General features: G+C 36.5%; 1 long non-coding RNA gene across 1 annotated transcript in view; it reads left to right on the top strand.

Moving 5' to 3' along the window:
- LOC103883780 overlaps nt 1-17,547 on the top strand; it is a 31,874-nt gene extending 14,327 nt beyond the window's left edge. Inside the window, exons 2-5 of the long non-coding RNA XR_002521606.2 lie at nt 136-262; nt 3,175-3,300; nt 5,812-5,898; nt 16,328-17,547. This is a non-coding gene — a long non-coding RNA (uncharacterized LOC103883780). The remainder of the gene's footprint in view (nt 1-135; nt 263-3,174; nt 3,301-5,811; nt 5,899-16,327) is intronic.
- The last annotated feature ends 7,031 nt before the right edge of the window (nt 17,548-24,578 follow it).

Below are 24,578 nucleotides of genomic sequence, written 5' to 3'. Positions count from 1 at the left end.
GTGACAACAGATGGCTTTATTCAAAAGAAAGTTAAGGTAAGACTAAAATAAGTATACATTACACTATGTCTCTCCTAAGGAGCAACAAAGTTCAAGGGCATGTTCTTGGGTTACCTTTCTGTCTTTACTCCTGAGGACTAAGAGACTCCAGAGACTGGCAGATCCCTCCAGAAAGATGAACATCTAGTCAGAGGAGAAGGCAAATGAGGAGGGAGCACGACATGGCAGCACAGAAGGAGGAACACAGGGAGGAACTGGAGAGGTATGCTCAGTGGTGAGAGAATGCTTCAGGGCTCTCTCAGCGGCTTGGACTAAGAATAGAGGTGATAGTTATTCTAAGGAACAGGTAGCACGGGCACAGGCACTGACCAATCAGGACAGCTGAACCAGCCGATCGGAATGGACAGGGCCAGGCACTGACCAATCAGGACAGCCGAACCAACCATTCAGAATGGACAGGGCCACCAGCAGCCAGTAAGGCTGAAGGTTCACAGGGAGTCCCACAGACACGAAGGGTCTCCAGTCCTCCCTACATGTATATGTCAATCACTCAAATCAGATGGACCACTCACTAGTGAAAAGCACCCTGCCTTCTGAGGGTGGATTTGTGCATCATCATTGGTAAGGAATTTTACCATTTTGGTCAGTATCTTTCCCCCTGTGCCTCTTTTTCCTCCCCCCTTCTCTACTGGGCTCATTTATGAGCTATTTTTTCTCTCTTCCTACTTTTCCAGTGTGTTCTGCAGCATGCACTCAGCTCTTTGGAATTCTGTGGGTGGCAAGGGTTTTCTCCTCCATTTCATGTGCTCAGTGATGTGGAAAGAGAAGTATGAACTCTGACACTTTCCTTTTGCGAACATTTTGATGAAAGGACAAGTGATAGTCACAAATTTCAAAACATGTGGCAGGGGAGATGTAGAAGACACCTCATTTGTTACCAGCAGCAACTCCTTTCTCAGATCATCCCAAAATGCTGGCATGTGCCCAACAGCTTAATTTGGAGAGAATCCTATTTTATTCAAGCTTCAGATAGAATAGGCTATGAATGGTTCATTGGATAAATACTCATTCTCTCCCTCCTCTAAGCCCTAGGTCTGTCCCTCTTGCACCCTCGTCATCTTTGCTATTTCTCTTTCATTAAATTCCTTTGAAGTTGTGGATTATTTTTTCTGTCTTTGAACATTCCTTCTGGCTAGTGGATTTCAGAAGTGCAAGTGCTTTAAACTTTTCCCTCCCCTTTTGAATTAATACTGTACTCCACATTTTTTTCTTTCCATTTTTGGGGGACCAACTACTGTGTTGTTTTATATTGCATTTTCATTTCAGAACTGTTTGAAAATGGAACTCATGCCATGCACGTGAATACTTTGCTTCCTCTTAGCTGATTTAATCAGCATGGATACCATTATTCATGCAATTGCATGAATAATTTATCTCACTGTTGTAAAAGTTTAATAAAAGTTTTCTTGTCTTTATCAAATTCCATGTTACTCTTTGTTCATTTTATAGCAGCAACATAATCAGAATATAAAGCAGTTCATATCAAAAAGCAATGAATGACATAGACTTTATTAGAGCTCTTGTGTTATTTTGTATTGCCATTTTACCTATGATTGAATAAGATTTTATATATGAAAAAATAAGATAGATCTATTGATCTCAGCATGACCAGCACTAACCAATCCTTTCCGCTTTTGCATTAGAAAAATTTGGAATCACATTATTACAACTAAGATGCCCAGCCTTACTTGTACTATCCGACAGAACATATGTTTCTTGTTCATGAACATGTGTGTATATGTATGTGACTCTTCTACCCACTGTGTAATACTATTTGATGACTAACTCTTAATCCAGAATAATTGGTATTTCTTGCATAAAGAAAGGCACCAGAACAAATATTATTTGTTCATAGTTGATCTTTCTGTTACAGCCACAACTTACCACTTTCAATCAGTGAAATTACTCTATAGATTAAAAATATTTTGATAACATTTACATGTTTTCCTTTAATGTGAGAACAACAAACCTTATAAACAAGAACCATCGACACAATAGATGATTAAGTATCTATAAAGAGCAATACATGATAACTTAAAGTAATGGCACCTCTTCTGTGGAATATTCATTGATCTTTGGAAGAAATAGTAGCAATTTTACAAAAGAAAATAAAATTACTAAATCTATTGTGCCTGCTCTCTCTTGCATGCACTCTCTATCTTAAATATAATGCCTTATTTTGGTCTTGCTATAGTCATAGTGTTTTAGGAAATGGTAGAAGTTCTAGAAGAGAGACAGAAAAAAGACTGAACGCATAAATATTTGGGTGCAAGTAAAATATTATATATAATACATACTAATATATAATAAATTAAAGGTTACTAAGTATGAAGCTACATAAAAAGATTATTTGCATGTATTTATGAAGAAGGGTGTTTCAGTTGTAATTTTTTAAAAATTTGCTTCAGGGCTGGGCGTGGTGGCTCACACCTGTAATCCAACACTTTGGGAGGCCAAGGCGGGTGGATCACGAGGTCAGGGGATCGAGACCATCCTGGCTAATGTGGAGAAACCCTGTTTCTATTAAAAATACAAAAAATTAGCCAGGCGTGGTGGCGGGCACCTGTAGTCCCAGCTACTCGGGAGGCTGAGGCAGGAGCATGGTGTGAACCCAGAAGGCAGAGCTTGCAGTGAGCCGAGATCGTGCCACTGCACTCCAGCCTGGGCAACAGAGCAAGACTCCATCTCAAAAAAAAAAAAAAAAAAAAATTGCTTCAGAACAAATCAAAAGTAATGGATTTTACTTAAATCAAAAGATTTAAGATCTGGAAGAGGCATCAGTCATACTCATATTGTTTAGTTATGGTAATTGTCTAAAATAACTATTTGAATGTTTCCTGAAATTAAACATTTTTGTAATTCAATTTATGTGATTGTGATTAAGTTCCACATCTTTGTTTATTCATATATGATGAATAATATCAATACTCGGCATAGTTTACAAACATCAAAAATAACCCTGAAAAATTAAAGGAAAAAAGAAATGTATTATAAAGATATGAGAGCTTCTGGTTAGGATGTATAAAGTCGAGAGACCACTGCTCTCACCCTAACAAAGGAAACAAGCCAGAGAAGTTATAAAGTTATGATTTTCTTTTTGTTTTTTTGCATTAGATTGCTAAAGACAAAAACACAATCCAAATAAATTAAATTCCAGAAAGAGAAAAGCCCTTTCTATGAGAGAAAAACACAAAATCTGTGGGCATGTAAGGAGAAAGAGCAAACCTGCTATAGACAGAGGTAAGGAGAAACTAGCCAAAATTTTAATAAAAGTTTAATAACTATGTGTGGCTAGCCTGATGTATGAGATTCCAAGGAGGTCTGTGAGAGTGCACTTCCACACCCAGTTGCCAATCTTAATTTCACAATGCCTTCACTGAACACATGCGGTAGCTTGCAGAAGAATAGGAGTACAGCAGGAGGGCAGAGAGAGCTTACTGCACCTCAGGCCCTTAATGACTGCACAACAGTGCTTCTCTAATGCCTGGGAACAGGAAAAGAAGGTTGAAAGATATTTCCTCTAAAGTGGATCAATTACGCAGAAACCAAAAGCTGGAGGCACAATAGTTGAACTGAGAAATATCAGCCACAAGTCATTCAGAGCCTTACTTGAGTGCAAGATAGTAGCATGCCAAAACCTAAGGGCAAAGCAGCAAAGTATGAATAGATTTTGTGAGTTTTAGGAAGTCAGAAGCAGAGGTAAAGACACAAAAGACCACCACAGGAACCCCCAAATCTGGGTAATATAGTCACAGGGATGTAAAACATAAAGACATTTCCATAATTGTACAGTGCCTAGATAAACTAGTTCCAATGCTGCCTGTAAAACATTTGAAACATATGGTGAGTTAACAGATCTAACAAAAGCTACAACAAACCTCAGACCCAGCTCAATTATATATCAGATTGCTTTAGCTTCATCACTTGCAGCCAGTCACAAGAACAGACATTTCTTTTTCTTGAATAAATAATGTATATGGTACTTTCACACACAATTTCTGGCATAAAAAATTGTGTGGTATAAAGCAGAGTGATATGACCCATAATCAATTCAATAAATAATTAATAGAAGTAGACCCAAATGTGACCACAATATTAGAATTAGTAAATAAAACATCTGATATAAAATGTTAAATTTTTTTTAGGAAAAACTAATGGAAAACATGGTTCACATGTGGGAACAGATGCCAGATTTCATTTTAGTAGAGTACTGGAAACATAAAAACAAAGAAAAATTCTAGGATTTGGAAACCCAGTAGCATAAATGAAGAATTTGTTTGATTTGTTTTACAGCAGCCTAGGAAACGCAAAAGAAAGGATTAAGTGAATTGGAATTACCTAAACTAAAATGAAAAAAGAAAAAAAAATTAGGAACTGAGAAAAGCAACCAACCCCCCATCTGTGGCACTGTATCAAATGGTCAAAGTATGTGTGTTGTATTACTAAAAGTAGAACAGAAATAAAATGGAGCCAAAGAAATAATTTGAAGAGACATTGGCCAAGAAACATCCAAAACTGATGGAAGTTATCAACCCACAGATCCAAAACCAAATATGTAGTGAACCTCAAACCGTATAATTACAAAGTCAAGCTTCAAGAAACCTAAGATAAAAAGAAACTCTCAAAAGCAGCCACCACACACATGCATATGCACATAACACAACACACACACATACGCACTACATTTAGAAGAAAAAGAAAAACAAGAATATGGCAGACTTCTCAACAGAAACAATGGAAGTTAACCGACAATGGCATGACATCTTTAAAATGCTGAAAGAAAGAATTACACTATCAATTTCGAATTCTGTACCCCATAACAACATTCTTCCAAAATTAAGGTGAAATAGAGATATTTTAAGACAGATACATCTTGAGAGAATTTGACTTTAGAAGACATTCACTTAAGGAAATGTTGAAAGAAGTTTTTTGGGTATATCCGACAATATCTAGTAAAAAAATACATTACACATCTCAGGCCATATGGTTGTCTGGTGTTCCATATTGAGATGTTCAATTTCTACAAAGTGTCTCTAGCAAACCATGAGCTATTTTCAAAAGAAGAATAGTATACTGATGAAGCAGTCATGACTTTTCTCCAGCCTCTCTGTTGTGATTTTATTTTCTATTAGACCTTACCACAAGCTTCATGTCTCATCCTGCTCCTCCATAAAAAAATTTAAGAATTATTGGATCCATTGTAAGAGTTAAATGAGGGAGGTGCTCATAGGAAGCCTGAACTAGCTGAAGCCTCTTTTCCTCCCTCTGAAGCATATTACTTGTGAAGACACCTCAAACTATATCATAAAAATTATAGTCGAAGTAAATAAAATGTGTATGATGAGTTACAGTACACTCTGAAATTATATAGTAATTCATTTACTAAACATCATGTTCTAGTAATTCATTCCTGACTGTCAAACTACCCCAAAGCTTAATGGTTTAAAACAGCAACAGTCATTTGTTTTACTGACAAATCTGCAATTTACACAGGGCATGACAGGGGAAGTGCATTTGTTTTCCACAGAATGTCAGCTGAAGTAGCTTGAGTAGTGCTAAATAATTCACTGTTCAGTCACATAAGTGGCAAGTTGGTGATAGCTGTTGGCTGGGACTTAGCTGAGATGGTTGGTTTGGGACTCTTCAGTTTTTTTCACGAGGGCTTCTTGGGCTTCCAGAAAGCATGGTTGCTCAGTTTTAAGAGCAAAATTTCCTATAATACAGTACATAGAACCTGCTAATCTCTTACAGCATGACCCAAGAAGCTGCCACAGCATCACTTCCACTGTGTTCCATCACTCCAGTCACCAGCCCCTCTTTCTCAAGTCAAGGGACAAGGTAAAGACTCTACCTTTTAATGAGACAAGTGTCACAGAAATTTGTGTTTCTCTTTAATCCACCACACATCCTTTACCCCCTTTACATTTTCATAGCCTTTGACAGTCTAAAAAACACTTTCCTACACATTTCTCATTTGCTCTTCATAACTACTATTCACATAAAAAGGGTAGAAATATATATCCCCAGTATACATAAAAAAACTGAGGTTCACAGACATTAAGTGACTGTCTCAGCTTATCCTATGAAGTAAAGACCCGACCGTAAGTTTTCTGATTCTAAATCTAGATTTATTATTATCTTCATTATGATGTGTAAGTTAATTGTATTTCAGCCTCAGTATGTAGTAGGAAACCTACACATCTACTTTTTATGGATAATAGATTTGTCATCCAATGACAGAATCATGTCTCTGCAAAATTTGATAAGAATGCCTCAACCTCATGATTGGAATCAAGGCATCTAAAGACACCCTTGCCACAAACCATCTCACCCAGTTTCATAGAGTTTGGGTATGTTGTTCAACCTGTCACAAATATACCATATCATTCCCTTTTTCAAGCTAAACCTCTAATTACCTCAGCTGGAGTTTCTGTATCCCTTCTCTGGATTATTTTTCTGCATTACTTATTACGCTAACACTCTTGACATTTATCATACACTATCTCATGTAACATATTTGAATATCTCTTGTCTCCACAATTTAAGATCCTGGAGGCTGTGAGCAGAGGCTGTGAGACAGTGAATCATATTTCCTTTTCTTTGCCTACAGGGCTCAGCATGGTAGGTTATACATGGAAATTGCTCAATGAATATCTGTTTGAAGAAACAGATAAGCAGTTTCAAGAGAGTGTGGTACACATTGTTCAGATTTGTCAAAACTCCTTTGTTTTATTAGTTCTAAAATAATCTTTCTCAAGCTTCACTAGGCAAAGCCTGTTCTTGGTTGACTACACAGCATATTCATCCCAATGACAACTTTCAAATTTGGATAGAGTTTATTCAAATACCACTTCAGTTTTGAAACTAAGATTAAGTAATAAGCAACCACTGAATAGAAACAGATGACCAATGAGCCATCTAAAAATGCATCTTTATTTTGCTTTAGTGGAAAACAAATTAAGATTAACCTTTCATGACCAAAATAAAGCTTATTTTCAGTTTAAAAAACTTATTGGTTGATTATGTGGAAATAACTTTTATAAATAGATTTTTTTTTCTGATTTCCTCTGACATACAAAAATTAGAGCTATAGAAAACCATGTTTTTAAGCTGAAAACATTTTTTAAAAATCTGCTAGGAGAACAGGTCCGGACAGAAATGGATCATCTAGCATTGCATTAATTAAGGCAACACTAGTTACAGTAATAATAAACCACCAGATCTTAATGGCAAAACATCAGTTTATTTCTCACTTATCCAACAGTCTTAATATGGATGTTTCTAGTGAGGCATTGATGGAGGGACTCAGCCGCCTTCTACCAGTGATTCAACTATGACTTTCTAGGTTAATCCAGAAATCAAAAACAGAAACAAAGAAGATTGTATAAGGAAATAAAATTCAGTCTTAAAAAAATGAGTTGTTACTCCTTTTGCCCTTTTAAACCATTAATAATAAACTAACAGCTGAACATTAACCACTAGAGTTCTAAAATGAAAGACTTTGAATGAAATGTAAAACAATTCAAGAATATTGCTGGTAGCTTAGATCATACCTCTCTGTCCATGTAATTGTTTTTGCCTCTTTGCCTTGACAAAACTTACAACTCTGCTAACTGATTTTGTTTCTCTTTTGTCTTCTCAGATGCAGAACTATGATTTTCTTTTGAAATAAATTTTATTACTTTCTATAAAGATAGTTCTATTCTGCTGAATTAAAGATTTGATTTAATACTTCTACTTAAATCCTGCAGTTTTCAAAACATGGTGTATCCCCTGTGAAAAGTAACTCTGAATTTACTTTGTCATCAGTCACTCAAGTAACTTCATTTAAACTTAATGCTTATGATTTTAATTACCCAGTAAATAGATACCATAAACAGATACCATTATATCATCACATAAACTATGTAATGGAGATTTTCAGTCAAGGTAGTGCCATCAGTTCATGCTTTGATGCATCCCTCTGCTCCAAATGTGTGCCAATAACATGTTGAAATTTTTTTTAAAGAAAACCAAACACTAAGTCCAAGATTAAAAAATATGATAAACAATTCTGTGACTCAGAAACAGCAGAAATAAAAATAGATGAACCGGAATAAGTTACAGATCTGGTAGAGTCCTAGTTTAGAAGCAGGCAACACTGAGCAGGCGCTTGCTGTTCTGGTTCAAAGCAGAGATTTGAACCAGGTATCAATTGAAGTTAGTGGCTATGGTGAGTCTGCCCTCTTCTCTGATCAAAAGTGACTCAGAACATACTACTGATAATTAACAGTGGCTAAGCGTTACAGCAAGCTGTGAATGTAGGGATGCTGAAGGAGGAAAGAATCTCCTGACTACACAAACAACTCTCCTGGTTTGATGATTGGATTAGCAAGAATCCTATAGTCATCAAGAAGGAAAGCCTCATCAGACAAAACTGCCATTGTAAGACTAGTTTCTATGCTGCAGTGCTGAGACCTAGTGGTGATAACTACGAAACAGCTAGACAGGAGAGAGGAAAGACACTGGAAGAGAGAAAAAGGGAAGAATAATACTTAACAAACAAAACACTTCTCAAAATGAGCCCATATTTCAAAGTTCTAAACCCCATAAGGAAATTCAATTCTAGGGAAGATGGCCCTCCAGATGAAATTAATGTTGTACAACAGTCTGAAAAAGAGTTGTTTTAAAGTATGTTTAAAGTGTTCAGAACTTTAAAATGAAAATCCATAACTCATTTAAAGCAGGGGTGTGCAAAGTTTTTTGTAAAGTGCTAGGTGGTACTTTTTGTCTTTGCTGGCCAGGCAGTCTTTTTTTTACTACTCAGCTGTGCTATTACAGCAAGAAAGCAGCCATAGACATAAAGGTGCTCCTCAATCTATGATGTGGTTATGTCTTGATAAATCCATCATAGACTGAAAATAGCTTAAGTCAAAATGGATTTAATATACCTAGCCCACCAAACATGATAACTTAGCTTACTCTATCATAAACATACTCAGAAAATTTAAACATTAGCCTACAGTTGGAAATTATCTAACACAAAGCCTATTTTATAATAAAGTGTTAAATATCTCATGTGGTTTATTGAATACTGTACTGAAAGATAAAAACAGAAGAGTTATATGGGTACTTAACCATTAATATATACATAGCTGGAAGCACTATTGGAAAGTCAAAAAACTGTAAATTGAACCATAGTAAGTTGGGGACACTCTGTACATAAATGAATAAGCCATGTGTGTGTTTCAATAAACCTTTACTTATAGAAACTAGCAGTGACCCAGATATAGACCATGGGCCACAGTTTGCAGACCCCTAATGTAAAGAGTCATTAAATTATGAAACAAAATTAGGCAGAAATGTCATAGGAACTGGAGATATGAAGAAAGATTATAATCTTCAAATTTAAAATGTGCCCATGAATATAAAAACACAATCAAGAAGAAAACTGATAAATTATTTATTTTAAGCAAAGAAAAAAAAGAGAGAGAGATAGTTAAAACCCATTAATGTTTTCTTGAATTTGGGTACAAGATTAAAATATTACATACGTTTAGACTTTGTTTAAAAAAGTGAAATACAATAATCCTGCAGTATTTGTGAGGGATTAGTGCCAGGATTTCCTGTGGATACCAAAACCCATTGATGTTCAAGTCTCTGACGTTAAACAGTGTAGTATTTACGTATAACCTATGAACATCCTTCTGTATACTTTAAATCGTCTCTAGATAATTTGTAATATTTCATACAATATAAGTGCTATGTAAATACTTGTTGTACTCTATTGTTTTGGAGAATAACGACAAGAAAACCTCTGCACATGTTCAGTACAGATGTATTTTTTTTTCCAAATATTTTCAATTCATGCTTGGTTGAATCCACAGATGCAGAACTCACAGATATGGAGGCCAACTGTGTAGTTAAATAGATAGGTTTAACGTATATTAAAGAACAACCATTAAAAGCATAAGAATATATTGTACTGTTTTCAACCCAACAGAGGGGAGTAAAGGTAGTCAATAGCACTATACACAAACATCCTTTTCTACCGGGGCACATATAGCATTGCATTTCCTTGCCCATTTGAATTTAGGTATTCAGGTAACTATAATACTTGAATTTAGTGGCCAAGTAACTACTTGTAGTCAATGGAGGTGGAAGTGCCCTGTGTCACTTCTAGACAGAAGCTTGAAGAGCCAGTGGGTGTTTGGCATATTCTCTTTTATTTGCCTTTCTTAGGGAAGTGTGTGTTGAGATGGAGCCTTCATCAGTTTGGGTTTCTGAGAGACTAAATAAGCCAGTGTACAATGATCATGCAAAATGGGTGAGAAATAACTTTGAATTGAAGCTACTGATAGTTTAAGCTTTGTTATTTTAGTATCCTATGCTTTTCCTGTTAGGATTTAAGCAGTCAAATTGAAAACATTAAAGGGGAAAACTAAAGGTAAAGAAGTAGGCTGGCAAAGAGGAAACAATATAGTAGTAAAACTAAACATATCATAAACCCAAGTAGATAAGTAGATTAAATTCATCCATTAAAAGAAAAATTTGTCAGATTAAAATAAAATTAAATATAGACCTCTTAAAACATGCTTCACAAGTGACACATACACAGTACATTAGTTCAGGTTCTCCAAGAAGCAGACACCTAGACAAAATTAGATGTGTAAGAAATTTATTGGAGAAATGTTTATAAAGTAAAAGGGGGAAGAGGGGAAGGAACCTTTCAGCCTGTCATGCAGGTCTGACCCCTGTGAAAGGGAGAGAAAAGGTGGGATTGAATAGGAAGAGTCTTAAACCATGATGCATTTCCAAGGCATTTTTGACACTCTAATTGGGAGCCCGTAGGACAAAGTCACCTGGTTGTGGAGTCCCATGTGTTCCAGAAATGGACTTGCATTAGTTCTCCCGTCATGCTCAGTTGCTGCTTGAGTAGCCTGTGGGAAATGTGGCCTTAACATGAACACAGTGGCAGACCCAGAAGAACAACAGCTGAGACACCTGATTGATTGTGCTCCCTAAGCAGGAGATAGGAGCCATGGATTTTCATGTCTACTACAAATACAAAGTTAAATAAAGGGATGAGAAACTTCTGTGAAGCAAAACCTAAACAAAAGAAAGTAGTGTAAGAATATTAATATCAAACAAAATAGTTAAAGGCTAAAAGCATTTAAAAAAATAAAGAAAGAAACTAAATAGTGAGGGAACCTGTGTTGGCTTTGGACTGTCATTCTAGTCTGAAACTAGACTGGACTGTCATTCTAGTCTGAAACTAGACTTTCCAGAATTCCCGTCTCTGTATGCTTCCAGATTAGGGCTGGCCTCAATAGAAATTTGCATGAAATTTGGAAGGCAGGAGTTAAGTAATAACCATTTTTGTGCTCTGCAGCTCAGCTGTTGCAGCACCTGGGGCAGCAGCTGGTCCCAGAGCTCTTCTGACTCTTGCTGGATCTCTTCCCACAGCTTCTGTGACTTCTGCACCAACATGTGCAGCTCTGTGGCAAAGGGCTTCAGCTTCCCCTACAGGTGATTAATATCATCAAATGCGAGGCCTGAAGGCAGTGAGACAGTTTCCAGTGTGTCCTCTGAGTTTTCATTGTCTTCTCACAGCTTCTGGTTTATTCTTGCTCTCCCATTTCATGTCTACTTTCCTTCCTGTTGGCCCTGCTGCCTTCAGGTGCAGCTCCAGACAAGAAGCAGCACAGACAGTTTAGCCAGAGTCTACAGTTGCTTTTGGTCCAATCCCTATAATAAATCCCTTCTTCAACATTACTCAAAGTCTTCCTGATTTTCTGATCACGCCCTAACTGATAGAAAGAATTATCAAAGACAATTAGACCATGAAAAATAACAAGGAGAAATTCTGCAAATCACAATCATGGTATAGGAGTTTAACATACCTTTACTAGAAACTGAGGGATTAAGTAGATAACAAATTAGTAAATATCTAAAAAATAAAAACAGCAAATATGTAAAATATACAATATAAACAACATTGATGATATAAGTATGTTATATATATATATAACCCAGAAAATAGAAAAAGAAAATTTCAGTACACAGGAGCAATATTGTTCACAAAGTAGGTTTCAATAAACTGTAAAGAAATTATATTATACACAACATGTTCTTTGATAACAATTATAAATTATGAATAAAAATATAGTAAAATATATACTAGAAACTAAAACTCCTAAATAATCCTTGAATCAAAGAGGAAATAGCAATGGAAATTACAAAATTTTTAGAATGAAATTTTTATGTACTATTAAAAAAAGGGTGTAATAAAGCCAATGTACATTCATAGACTCAAGTGCATGCATTAAAACAAAACAATATGAAAAAGAATTTCAAAATATCCAGTGTATTCAATTCAAAAAACTAAAAAGGAACAGCAAAGTAAACATAAAGAAAGTAAAAAAACAATAATAAAAATGAAAACAAAAAATGTATATATCAAACTTGGCTGGGCGTGGTGGCTCATGCCTGTAATCCCAGCACTTTCGGAGGCTGAGGCAGTTGGATCACGAGGTCAGGAATTCAAGACCTGCCTGGCCAACATGGTAAACCTTGTCTCTACTAAAAATACAAAAATTAGCTGGGCGTGGTGGCACATGCCTGTAATCCTAGCTACTCAGGAGGCTGAGGCAGGAGAATTGCTTGAAACTGGGAGGCAGAGGTTGCAGTGAGCCAAGATCATATCACTGCACTCCAGCCTGGGTGACACAGTGAGACTCCATCTCAGAAAAAATAAATAAATAAATAAAAATTTAAATATATATATATGTGTGTGTATATATAAAATACATAATATATGTAATATATACATACTCTATATGTATACATATACATATATACATGTATACACAGAGCAAAACCATATCAGTTATATATGTATATATTATATATAATGCATTTTTATATATATACATATATGTACATATATATATAACTGATATGGTTTTGCTGTGTGTTCCCACTTAAATTTCATCTAGAATTGTAATTGAGGGAGGGATCTGGTGGGAGATGATTGGATTACGGGGGTGGTTTCCCCCACTGGGCTTATAATAGTAAGTGAGTTCTCGTGAGGTCTGATGGTTTAAAAGTTGCAGTTTCCCCTGGCTCACTTTCTCTCCTGCTGTTGTGTGAAGAAGATGCCTTGTCTTCCACCTTGACTGTAAGTTTTCTGAGGGCTTCCAAGCCATGCAGAACTGTGAGTCAATTAAACCTCTTTTGTTTATAAATTACCTAGTCTTTATAGCAGGTAGTATCTTTATAGCAGTGTGAAAACGGACTAATACAAAAGCTAAGAAACAATACAATGAATCAGGAAAACTAGCTAGAACCTCGGGAATACTATTTAAGAAACAAAGAGAGAGGTGATATGATAAACTATCTTAGAAATTAAAAGAGTACTAATTGCAGATATTAGAAAGATTTTAAACAGTCATATGATATGCTAGGAAAAATTTTGGGCAAATAAGTTGTGCAACTTTGATGGAATGAATACTATTTAGGAAAATATAAAACACTAAGGAAAACCCACGAAGAAAAGGAGAACCACAATAAAGCAACAAACCTTAATGGAATTATATTGTTAATAGATTATTATTACATTCCCACGAAAGGGCTGAGGCCCAAATTGCATTAGTATTAATCTTGACTTCAAGGAAAAAATTATTATTGTTTTATATAAACTGTTGTAGAAAACCACAAGAACAATAGCAACAAAACAATAATCAATACCTGGCAAGAAATATTCAAGAAAGGATTTCACTTATAAATTGTACATAAGTGTTTCACTTATACATATAGATTCCAAAATACTAAATAAAATGAAAGCAAATGTAACTGGCTATCTATTGAAAATAAATATATCATGAATATATCATGAGATTTTATGACGCTGAACCATCTTGGCACCCCTAGGTTCCAAGAGTAACAAGTAAAGGAGAGAAACTATAGAAGCAACTAGGTTGATGCTGGAAACATATACAAATTTTTTAAAATTACATTTATAATAAAAACATTTAATAAACTCAAAAGAGAAGGCTATTTCCTTATTCTAACTTAAAAAATATATTAAAAACCTAAAACAAACATTGTCCTTAATTGTAAAACTTAGGGACATCATTTTAAATCAGAAACAAGATAAAAGAGACAACTATCACCATTTTATTCAACATTTTATTGAAAGTCCTATCCATTGCAATAAGATAAGCAAAAGAAATAAAAGATGCAAGTATTAGAATGAAAGATATGACTATCTTTATTTGCAGATGATATGATTGCATGGAAAAGTCATAGAAATATAAGAAACATTTTAAATATTGAGAAATCAGGGAAGTTTTCTGCTATGTAATCAGCATACAAAATAAATAGCAACTCAATACACTAGCAATAACCACTAAGACAGATGCTATAGATGCTAGGGTTCTAACAAAATATGGATGGAGAGACTCAATAATATGAAGTAAAAAAAGAATTTCCCCCAAATTTATCTACAAATGCAATATGACTATAGTAAAACTCTCACACATTTTTTCAGAAATTTGACATTGTTATCATAAAATTCATTTGGAAAACTAAAGGACTAGGAATAGCCAAGACAACTCTGAAGATGAAAGTTAAATGGGGATTTGTCCTATAAGATAGCAATTTCTATATTTATAATGATTTAAAAAGTAATGTATTAAGCCAAGGACAGACAAATTGACAAAGAGTACAGAATACAGAGATCAGAAATAGACTCAGATATATCTCAAATAATGTGTAACAGAATTGTCATTACAAATTAGTTGGGAATTATAAATTGTCCAATAAATGATGCAGCAACAATTGTTTTTTCTCATGGCAGTGAGGGGGAATCAGGTATAAATCCCTACTATACAGGAAAATAAATTTCTGGCTTATTAAATACCTACAAGTGAAAACTAAAACTTTTAGAAGAAAAAAAATTTTTTAACGTGTTTATGAGTTTAAAGTAGGGGAGAATTTCTTAAATGGGGCTGAATAAGCCAAAACTCTTAAAGAAAAAGATTGACAAACATGTCATTAAAATTAAAAGTGAAAACCTTGTTTGTGTCTGTATTAGTCCGTTCTCAGACTGCTATAAAGAACCACCTGAGACTAGGTCATCCATGAAGAAAAGAAGTTTAATTGACTCACAGTTCCTCAGGTTTAACAGGAAGTATGACTGGAGACCTTAGGAAATTTGTAATCATGGCAGAAAGCAAAGGGGAAGCAAGCACTGTCTCACAAGTTGGCAGAAGAGAGAGAGAGAGAGAAGGGGGAAGTGCTACACACGTTTAAATAACCAGATCTTTCATGAGAACTCTATGATTTGACAGCACTAGGGGCTTGGTGCTAAACCATTAGAAACCACCCCCATGATCCAATCACTTCCCACCAGGCTCCACATTCAACACATGGGAATTACAATTCCACATGAGATTTGGATGGGGACATAGAGCCAAAGCATCTCCGTGTCCCAATACGCCCTGAACAAAATGAAAAGCAGAGAGCAGACACGAATATGAAATTTGCAAAGGCTCTGAGTTATACATTTTAGTTTACATGAAATTATATTATTTTTTATATTTTTAAAATTTAAATCAACAGTTGTATTTGAAGAGTGGACATTGCATCTCAGTGTGACTAGTTTCCTAAGTTTTTTCTAATTTCTAAGCTGAACAAACTTTTATTTTATAAGTTTTTTTAAAAAACTTAGTATCCTACTGAATTTATGTTGAAGATATGTTGTCATTCTTCCAGTGTTGAAAACATGTTTATGGTTTTTTATAAAACTATAAATAAATTCATTTTTATAGTTACCTCAAATAACTTCTGTAGCTTCTGAAGTATTCAGTATGTGTAATTCAAATGAAGGATAATGCTCCAGACTCAGCCCTTTTGTTAAAAACAGTGAGTAGGATATCAGTGACAACCTGCGAGTTCGGTTCCAAGCCAGAATTAAGTGCAAACACAGAACTCTTGCAACAGTTCAGTACGTGTTCTGTGAACTCTGGTTTTGGAGTGGTGTTCTTAGACTCAGGCCTGCTTGAGTGCACTTGTCAGTTACATGTTCTTTCCTCACATTGCTTCTTAATTATTTGGCAAAGACAGTTTTTCCAGGCCAATAGTAAAGATTTCTTTAACTGGGGAACAGTAGTGCTGGAAACACGGGGAGTTTAAATTAATAGCACTGTTACATTCCCATTTTTAGTACCATATGGTTAAAATAAGCTGAAGGGAAAAGCAACATATGGTTTATTTCTTTCCCTAGAAATTTCTATTTAGTAGTGGCATACTTGGAAGCAGTTTGAAATGGAGAGTTCATGTTTGAAGAGCCTGAAAGAAGTTGTTCTATTAAATTCCATTGACAATAAAAGTGCAAAAAGGATCTTGTCAAGTCCCCCCTACCACCACAGTCATCATAAGAATAAACACGGTGTCAGAGAAACTGGGTCATGAAGACAAGGGAATCCTTCAGAGTGGAATGATTCCTAGCACCCTATCACAGTGACAAAGGAAAAGGTAAGTGAAAAAAAAAAAAACCCATCAACACAGTTTCTAAACTTCTACTGGGCTTCAATTAGAATCTGAGTCATAGTGGAATGACTGCATTCAGTTAAGTGATTACAAGAATAAACCATGTTCTCTCCTCTTCAGAATATGCTTTGTTTAGGTTTTATTTTCTTGCCTACATAATTATAGCACCTGTATGCTTTTGCTGCCAATACAAGTTTTGGATTACGATAGAAGTAAGGAAATTTGCTATTAGTGTGTGTGCGTATGTGCATATGTGTGTGTCTTCACTCATCTGACATTCATCTGACTGTAGAGACAGCATTGTGCAATAGAAATTAAATAGGTTTGGGAAGCAGGTGGACCTAGGTCGAATCCTGTTTCTTCCACTTAGATATTGTATCCTTGACAAGTTACTTCCTGAATTTGATTTCTTATCTGTAAAATAGAAATTATAATACTTATCAGAGAGTAATTATAAGACATAAGGATTGCTTAAATGTGTCAAGTATGTGGTACATGATAAATAATCATCTTCTCTGCTGGGTAGGGTAAGCTAATAATAAGCTGTCAATTTTTCAATATTCTTACAGGTAATTTAAGTCTTTTTGGAAATGCTAGTATCTGAAAGAACTGAAATGTGTCTACAATTGGATATCTAACCTCTTTTAACAAAATTCCTTAAAAAATGATTAACTATTTTGTTCATATTATACTTAAAGTTTATGCTCATTGTAATTATACTTTATTGAAGCAATAAAATCGGTTTAGATGTTGTTCATACGAATTTTTACTTGGACGTATTTGTATATATCAACAAAATACATATGCACTTCACAAAGATCTTCTGAGTCTCTTGAAATATTGAGCATATTCTTGATTGAAAATATAGGCTGGGCGCAGTGGTTCACGCCTGTAATCCCAGAACTTTGGGAGGCAGAGGTGGGTGGATCAACTGAGGTCAGGAGTTCAAGACCAGCCTGGCCAACATGGTGAAACCCTGTCTCTACTAAAAATACAAAAATTATCTGGGTGTGGTGGTAGGCTCCTGTAATCCCAGTTACTAGGGATGCTGAGGTAGGAGAATCACTTGAACCTGGGAGGTGGAGGTTGCAGTGAGCCAAGATCGTGCCATTGCACTTCAGCCTGGGTGACAAGAGTGAAACTCTGTCTCAAACAAAAACAAAACAAAACAAACAAGGAAATCTAGAATATAGCAAATAATAGGTTCTGAGCTTAACTTTCTGAAGATTTAATCTAAGATCCACATATAATAGATTAGAAAATAAGGTCTTCATCAACGGATCAAAGCCTTTGTTTAAGATAAACCCACTTCTTTTATATATTCAATTATTTTTCCATCCATTCAATCAAGAAATAATTATCGAGAACCAACCAGATTTTGGCCTGGCACAGTGGCTCCTGCCTATAATCCCAGCATTTAGGGGAGGCCAAGGACAGATCACCTGAGCTCTGGAGTTCAAGACCAGCCTGGGCAACATAGTAAAACCCTGTCTCTACAAAAAAAAAAAAAAAAATAGCTGGATGTGGTGGCAGATGCCTGCAGTCCTAGCTACTCATGTATCTGAGACATGAGAATGACTTGAACCAAGGAGGCAGAAGTTGCAGTGAGTGGAGATCACACCACTGCACTCCAGCCTGGGTGACAGAGCAAGACCCTGTTTCAAAAAAAAAAAGAGCCAATCAGATTTTAAATTACTAACTATATTTGATCACTGGACAACTAGCTTAAAAGCCAGGGCTTTTCCATCTCCATAGGCTTACATCAACCACCTGCCTTCCTCCATTGAATTCTCCTCTGAATTACAAATTCCTCCATGAGGAATGGTATGCTTCTTCTATACAAAACCAGCAAACTGTCCTTTTCACCCCTTTATCTAATCACATAACACTATGGAATTCTTAAAGGCACTCTTCACGGGGACAAAACTTTCTTGACATATTAGTAAAGCTGTACAATTACAGACATAACTCACAACCTACTCAATATTTTCTGAGCATCTGTGTTATTTGTATTAATAGCAATGGTATTTTTAGAAAAGAAAGAAACTATATTAACTTACTTATTTTAAGACAAATAATGCTTTCACATGAAACTTTAGTTGCTTTTGTGACAATAAATAATAACTCCTTAGGTGTATTAGTAAGTGTGAGAAGATAGAAAGGTTATTGACGGGACATAGGGATTGTTATGCTAAAAGGCCCTAAGGCAGCAAGAACAGTCAGAGAAGGCAGTTGCAGAAAGAAGAGATTTAACTATGGGCACTGGGAGATGGGTGTGAAGAGGTTAAATAGGGATAATGGAATTAAGAGGAAGAAAGTTGTATTAGTATACCTTCTCCAATGCCACCATCGAACCCTCTGAACTTAAATAAAATTAAAATATTTGAAAGTAGTAAAAGTGATATACATTTTAGGTGGCCATAAAAGAATGAAAGAAAACTCACCTATAAGTTTTAATATAATTTAGCAGCCAAAAGCCTTGCTTCTATCAATTCCCTATTAACCAGTGGTTGCCACTATACAGACAGGATTGAAGTATTGAAGTCTTAGCTGGTAGGCTTTCTCATGACATAAATTCCTTTTATTCTTTAAAGTTATAAAGATTAAAACAATGGGGCTAAAATATTCTGATGAATATTTGGAATATTAAAATAGTAATAACATGACACCAACTCTCTCCAGTGGCTAAACTAGCATCTTGCCAATGTCTTTATTGGTAGTAAAAGCAGTTCCAAAATACTTGTGGGTATTTCATCATTTCTAACTTAGAATTTATAGTTCCTTAGTTTTGGTGATACCATGGTGGAGAATAATATGTTCATATTTCAGTTTGATAAATGCGTATATGTTGGAATGACGGAAAGATACGGAGGTGCTTTAAGCTCCCAGACCAACTTACTCAAGTTTGTTTACCTATCATGTCCCTGACTATAGAATAGACCTATACTGATGCTACATAAAGCCTACCTCAAATACTGTCTTTTGTAACGACATCTCTTAGGAAGATGTTTCAGGGCAATGCTGTATCTATTTATGTATGTTCATTCATATGCTATGCACACAACACACATATATATGCACATACAGTTCACAGTCTAAGTTGGTGAATACGATCACGTTCACCATCTTTTATGGAGCAGGAGCATTTTTGGTCATAATTCCATAAAGTACTTCTAGGGAGTTCCCATTTTTGTTTTCTGATACAGAACCCAGTGGTACAACACAATTTCCCTTGTGAGTAGATTGTCTGTATTGCTTTGATGCTTTCTGATATAGTTTGGATATTTGTCCCCACCCAAATCTCATGTTGAAATGTAATCCCCAATGTTGGAAGTGAACCCTGTGGGAGATGTTTGGATCTTGGGGGCTGACCCATCATGAATGCTCGGGCCATCCCCTTGGTGATAACTGAGCTCTCACTCTGAGTTCACATGTGATCTGGTCATTTAAAAGTGTGTGGCACCTCCCCACTCAACCTCCTGCTTTCACCACTTGTTGTGTAAGCTCCTGCTTTGTCTTCCACTATAATTGTAAGTTTCCTGAGGCCTCCCCAAAAACAGATGCCTGTGTCGTGCTTCCTGTACAGCCAGCAAAGCTGTGAGCCAATTAAACCTCTTTTCTTATAAATTACCCAGTCTCAGGTATTTCTTTATATCAATGTAAGAACGGCCTAATATACTTTTTTTGTTGGACAGTTTTATTTATTTTTTATTGTTTTTATTTTTTTGAGACCAAGTTTTGCTCTTGTGGCCCAGGCTGGAGTGCAGTGGTGTGATCTCAGCTCACTGCAACCTCCGCTTCCTGGGTTCAAGCAATTCTCCTGCCTAAGCCTCCTGAGTAGCCAGGACTACAGGCACCCGCCACCATGCCTGGTTGATTTTTGTATTTTTAATAGAGACGGGGTTTCATCATGTTGGCCAGGCTGGTCTCAAACTCCTGAACTCAGGTGATCCACCCGCCTTGGCCTCCCAAAGTGCTGGGATTACAGGCGTGAGCCACTGTGCCCAGCCTGTTGGACAGTTTTGATGATCTATTCAAACTGATGTTCTGCCACATCTACCAGGTCTCAAGGGAATGTCTTCTCTGTTGATCAGGGAGAACTTTATGGTCCCTGGAGATGTCTTCTCAGTTGATGTCTTGCTCTTGTGAGGCAGCTCAATGTGAGAGCACCTCTCAAATAGCCTCTCTGGAAGAATGTTCATTGCTAAGCTATTCAGTGCAAATCCTTCTTTGGTTGGTTCTCAGCTCTAACAGGTCTCCATCTTCACACCCCAAAGATTTATTGATTATCTTTCTGATCACCTTCCTCATTGATATATTAATCTATGATTATTTACTAATTCTTGATTATAATAGGTTCTATTTTGCTTTCACTGCCACATCACTTTGTAAAACTTTTAATTGAAGTGTAACATTCCTACCCAAAGTACACATAAGCATATCATAGCTCAATGAATTTTCACAAAATGAGTGCTCCTGTGTAACCAACACTGAGATCAAAAAGCAAAAGGTTACCAGCACCCCAATAGCCTCCCTGTACACAAGGATAATTATCCTGGTTCCTAACAGCAGAGATTAGGTTTGCCTATTTTTGTACTTTATATAAATGGAATCATACAGTATATATTATCTTGTGTGTCTAGCTTTTTATTTTACACTCCACATATTTGTGAGATTCATCCCTATTGTCACAAGTAGAGGTAGATCTTTTGTTTTCATTGCTGTAAGGTATGCTGTGGTATGAATATATAACAATTTGTTCTCTCATTTTATTGTTAGGGGCATTTGAGTAGTTTCCAGTTTGGGGCTATTATATGAGTACTGCTATGAATATTCCAGTACCTGCATTTGGTGTTTGTGCATACACATTTCTGTTGGGTATATACCTAAAAGAGGAGTTGCTGAGTCATAGGGTATACAGATGGTCAGCTTTTATTACCATCAGTTTTGAAGCTGCTATAAAATTATGATAAACTACACAAAACTACTACATAAAACAGGGTTTCTTGGGAAATAATGTCTTCACATTTTCAATTTAATACATGCCTATATGTTATTTGCTACATACTAGCCTGTATTCTCAGCATTCTATAAATTTGTATTTATTTTATAATTCTCTTGACTATCTCATGAAATTGATAACACAGCCAGTGAGTAGCAAAATCAGAATTTGAATCCAAGCAGCCTGGCATTACAGTCTGAGACTGACTTTTAAAATTATTTTCAGATGGTACTAGTAAATATTTAATAAACACCAGTTATCTTCATTTCATGACCCTTGGGCAGACAAGGTGTTTGCTTGTCATGGGGGTTAGAGCTCTAGTGCCAACGTTATCCTCCTGGAGTGTGAAACTCCTGCATGTTTCTCAATGGTGAGATCCCCATATTTTTCTTTCCTTGGATCCTGTATACTGGCCTAATTTTTCCCCTTCCACAAAAGCTATCTGAGGTTCGAAGGAGGATCTCTCTTCTCCCTACCTGCTAAGAAACAGAACCATTTCATGGTTTCCCTTGCACTTCCACAGCTTTGGAAAATTTCTGTGCCAGTAGGATGGGGGACATACACATGCTTCCTTCTCAAGCTAACATTCCCCTCCTTGCCCTCCTCTGCCCCTTCTCCCACAACAGATACCCACAGTTGTTTTCCCTTCTTAGGGAAAGATAAGAAGCAGACCCAGTGTGGTGGTGTGCACCTGTAGTCTCAGCTACATGGGAAGCTGAGGGGAAAGCTTGAGCCTAGGAGTCGACTAGCCTGGACAACATAGCAAGATTCCATCTCAAGAAAAGAAGAAGAAGAAGAAGAAGAAGAAGAAGAAGAAGAAGAAGAAGAAGAAGAAGAAGAAGAAGAAGAAGAAGAAGAAGAAGAAGAAGAAGAAGAAGAAGAAGAAGAAGGAGAAGGAGAGGAGAAGGAGGAGGAGAAGGAGGAGGAGAAGGAGGAGGAGAAGAAGAAGGAGGAGGAGGAGGAGGAGGAGGAGGGAGGAGAAGAAGAAGAAGAAGAAGAAGAAGAAGAAGAAGAAGAAGAAGAAGAAGAAGAAGAAGAAGAAGAAGAAGAAGAAGGAGGAGGGAGGAGGAGGAGGAGGAGGAGGAGGAGGAGGAGGAGGAGGAGGAGGAGAAGGAAGAAGAAGAAGAAAGAAGAAGAAGAAGAAGAAGAAGAAGAAGAAGAAGAAGAAGAAGAAGAAGAAGAAGAAGAAGAAGAAGAAGAAGAAGAAGAAGAAGAAGAAGAAGAAGAAGAAGAAGAAGAATCTATGATGCTTTTATTCATATCACAAATTTGTTTAGTACTTACTGTGGCCCAGAAAGCACTAAACATTGTGATAGATGTAAAATGGAATGAACAAGAACAAATGATCTTAAAAAGCATAATGTCTAAGTGAAGAAATGAGTAAGATTTCACTTAAAAAGTATGATATATGAAGCGTATGTGAAGAAGGAGTGAGATTAAAAAGTTTTAACATCTATCAAAGCATAAGCACTAAGACTGCATGTGTATGCAGCCAACAGCAGAGCTGTAACAGAGAGTAGCCTCTGAATACCAGTCCCGCATGTGCAAGAGATGATACTAGATAGAGCCTATCAGCAGACCACGGAACACTCAAATGCCAAGTGACATGCCTTGGTTTTATGCTCTAGGCCCTGCAGAGCCACAGAGCAGTTCTGAGTATGGTTATGATACAATAGAGCTATGTTTAGGGCTTGTTTCTCAGCCTTTAACCTACTGGCAACCCAACACCACAGAATAAGGAGATTGTTCTTTCCTATTCTCTTGTAACTATTTCTCAACAACCTATGACCCACACATTGGCATATAATTTTTTCATTCACTAGAGCTTGATCAGATAAAGACCAGATCTGGTTAGCTGTGTTTGGACATTTCAAATATTGTGTAGTTGTCATCCCCCAAGAAGCAGATAGCCAGCTCAGATTTTGACTTGTGTGTTCCAAAGAACAACTGAAATAAAAAGCTCACAAGGGGACGCACGATATGACTGGAATTTCCCTCTGCCAGCTGGCTGCTCTGACACTTGTGCTTCTTTTCATAATGTTTCCCACTTTGAAGGCTGCTGAGTAAGCCAGAGAAGCAAAAGTTACACTGGGGACTGGGCAAATCCCAGTGGAGTCAAACAAATGGAAGAATGTGGAAAGATGTGTCAAAGAGACACATTTTTGGGGTTAATCTTCATAAGCATGTCCTCTTTAGCACTATTCCTTTTTAATGTATTTTTTTCTTTTGAGAAAGTGTCTGTTAATTTCTCTCATACGAACTGAGCACTGTTTCATCTACCCAGGATAAGTTGGCTAAAGTTAACAACTTGCTTACAAAACAGGATTGAAAAATCTCTTGGCTCACTGTATGCAGGGAGGATGCCATGATGGGTATTGTTTTGGCCCTGATGTTAGACTGCCTGTGTGTGATTTCTGGCTTCACAAGACACTTGCTATGAGATCTTGGGAAGGTTTCTTAGCATCAGTTTTCTCATCTGTAAAATGAAGATAATGTTCACTACCTCATTTAGGGTACTGAGGATTAAATAAGTTACAGTTCATGTAGAAAAGAACTTGACATGTAGTAAGTGCACAAAAAATGTGAATTGTGGCCAGGCGTGGTGACTCATGCCTGTAATCCCAGCACTTTAAGAGGCTAAGGCAGGCGGATCATGAGGTAAAGAGATCGAGACCATCCTGGCCAACATGGTGAAACCCCGTCTTTACTAAAAATACAAAAATTAGCTGGGTGTGGTGGCGCACGCCTGTAATCCCAGCTACTCAGGAGGCTGAGGCAGGAGAATTGCACGAATCCAGGAGGTGGAGGTTGCAGTCAGCCCAGATCACGCTACTGCACTCCAGCCTGGGCAACAGAGAAAGACTCCGTCTCAAAAAAAAAAAAAAAAAAAAAAAAAGTGAGTTGTTTGTTGTTTCTCTTAGTATTATTGTATTCATTCTTTTGAGAAAGTGTCTGCTAATTTATCTCATATGAACTGAGAACT

Source organism: Papio anubis, chromosome 6, assembly GCF_008728515.1.
Source record: "Papio anubis isolate 15944 chromosome 6, Panubis1.0, whole genome shotgun sequence".
NCBI classification, from domain to species: Eukaryota; Metazoa; Chordata; class Mammalia; order Primates; family Cercopithecidae; genus Papio; species Papio anubis.
This window is presented reverse-complemented; position numbering and strand designations above follow the sequence as displayed.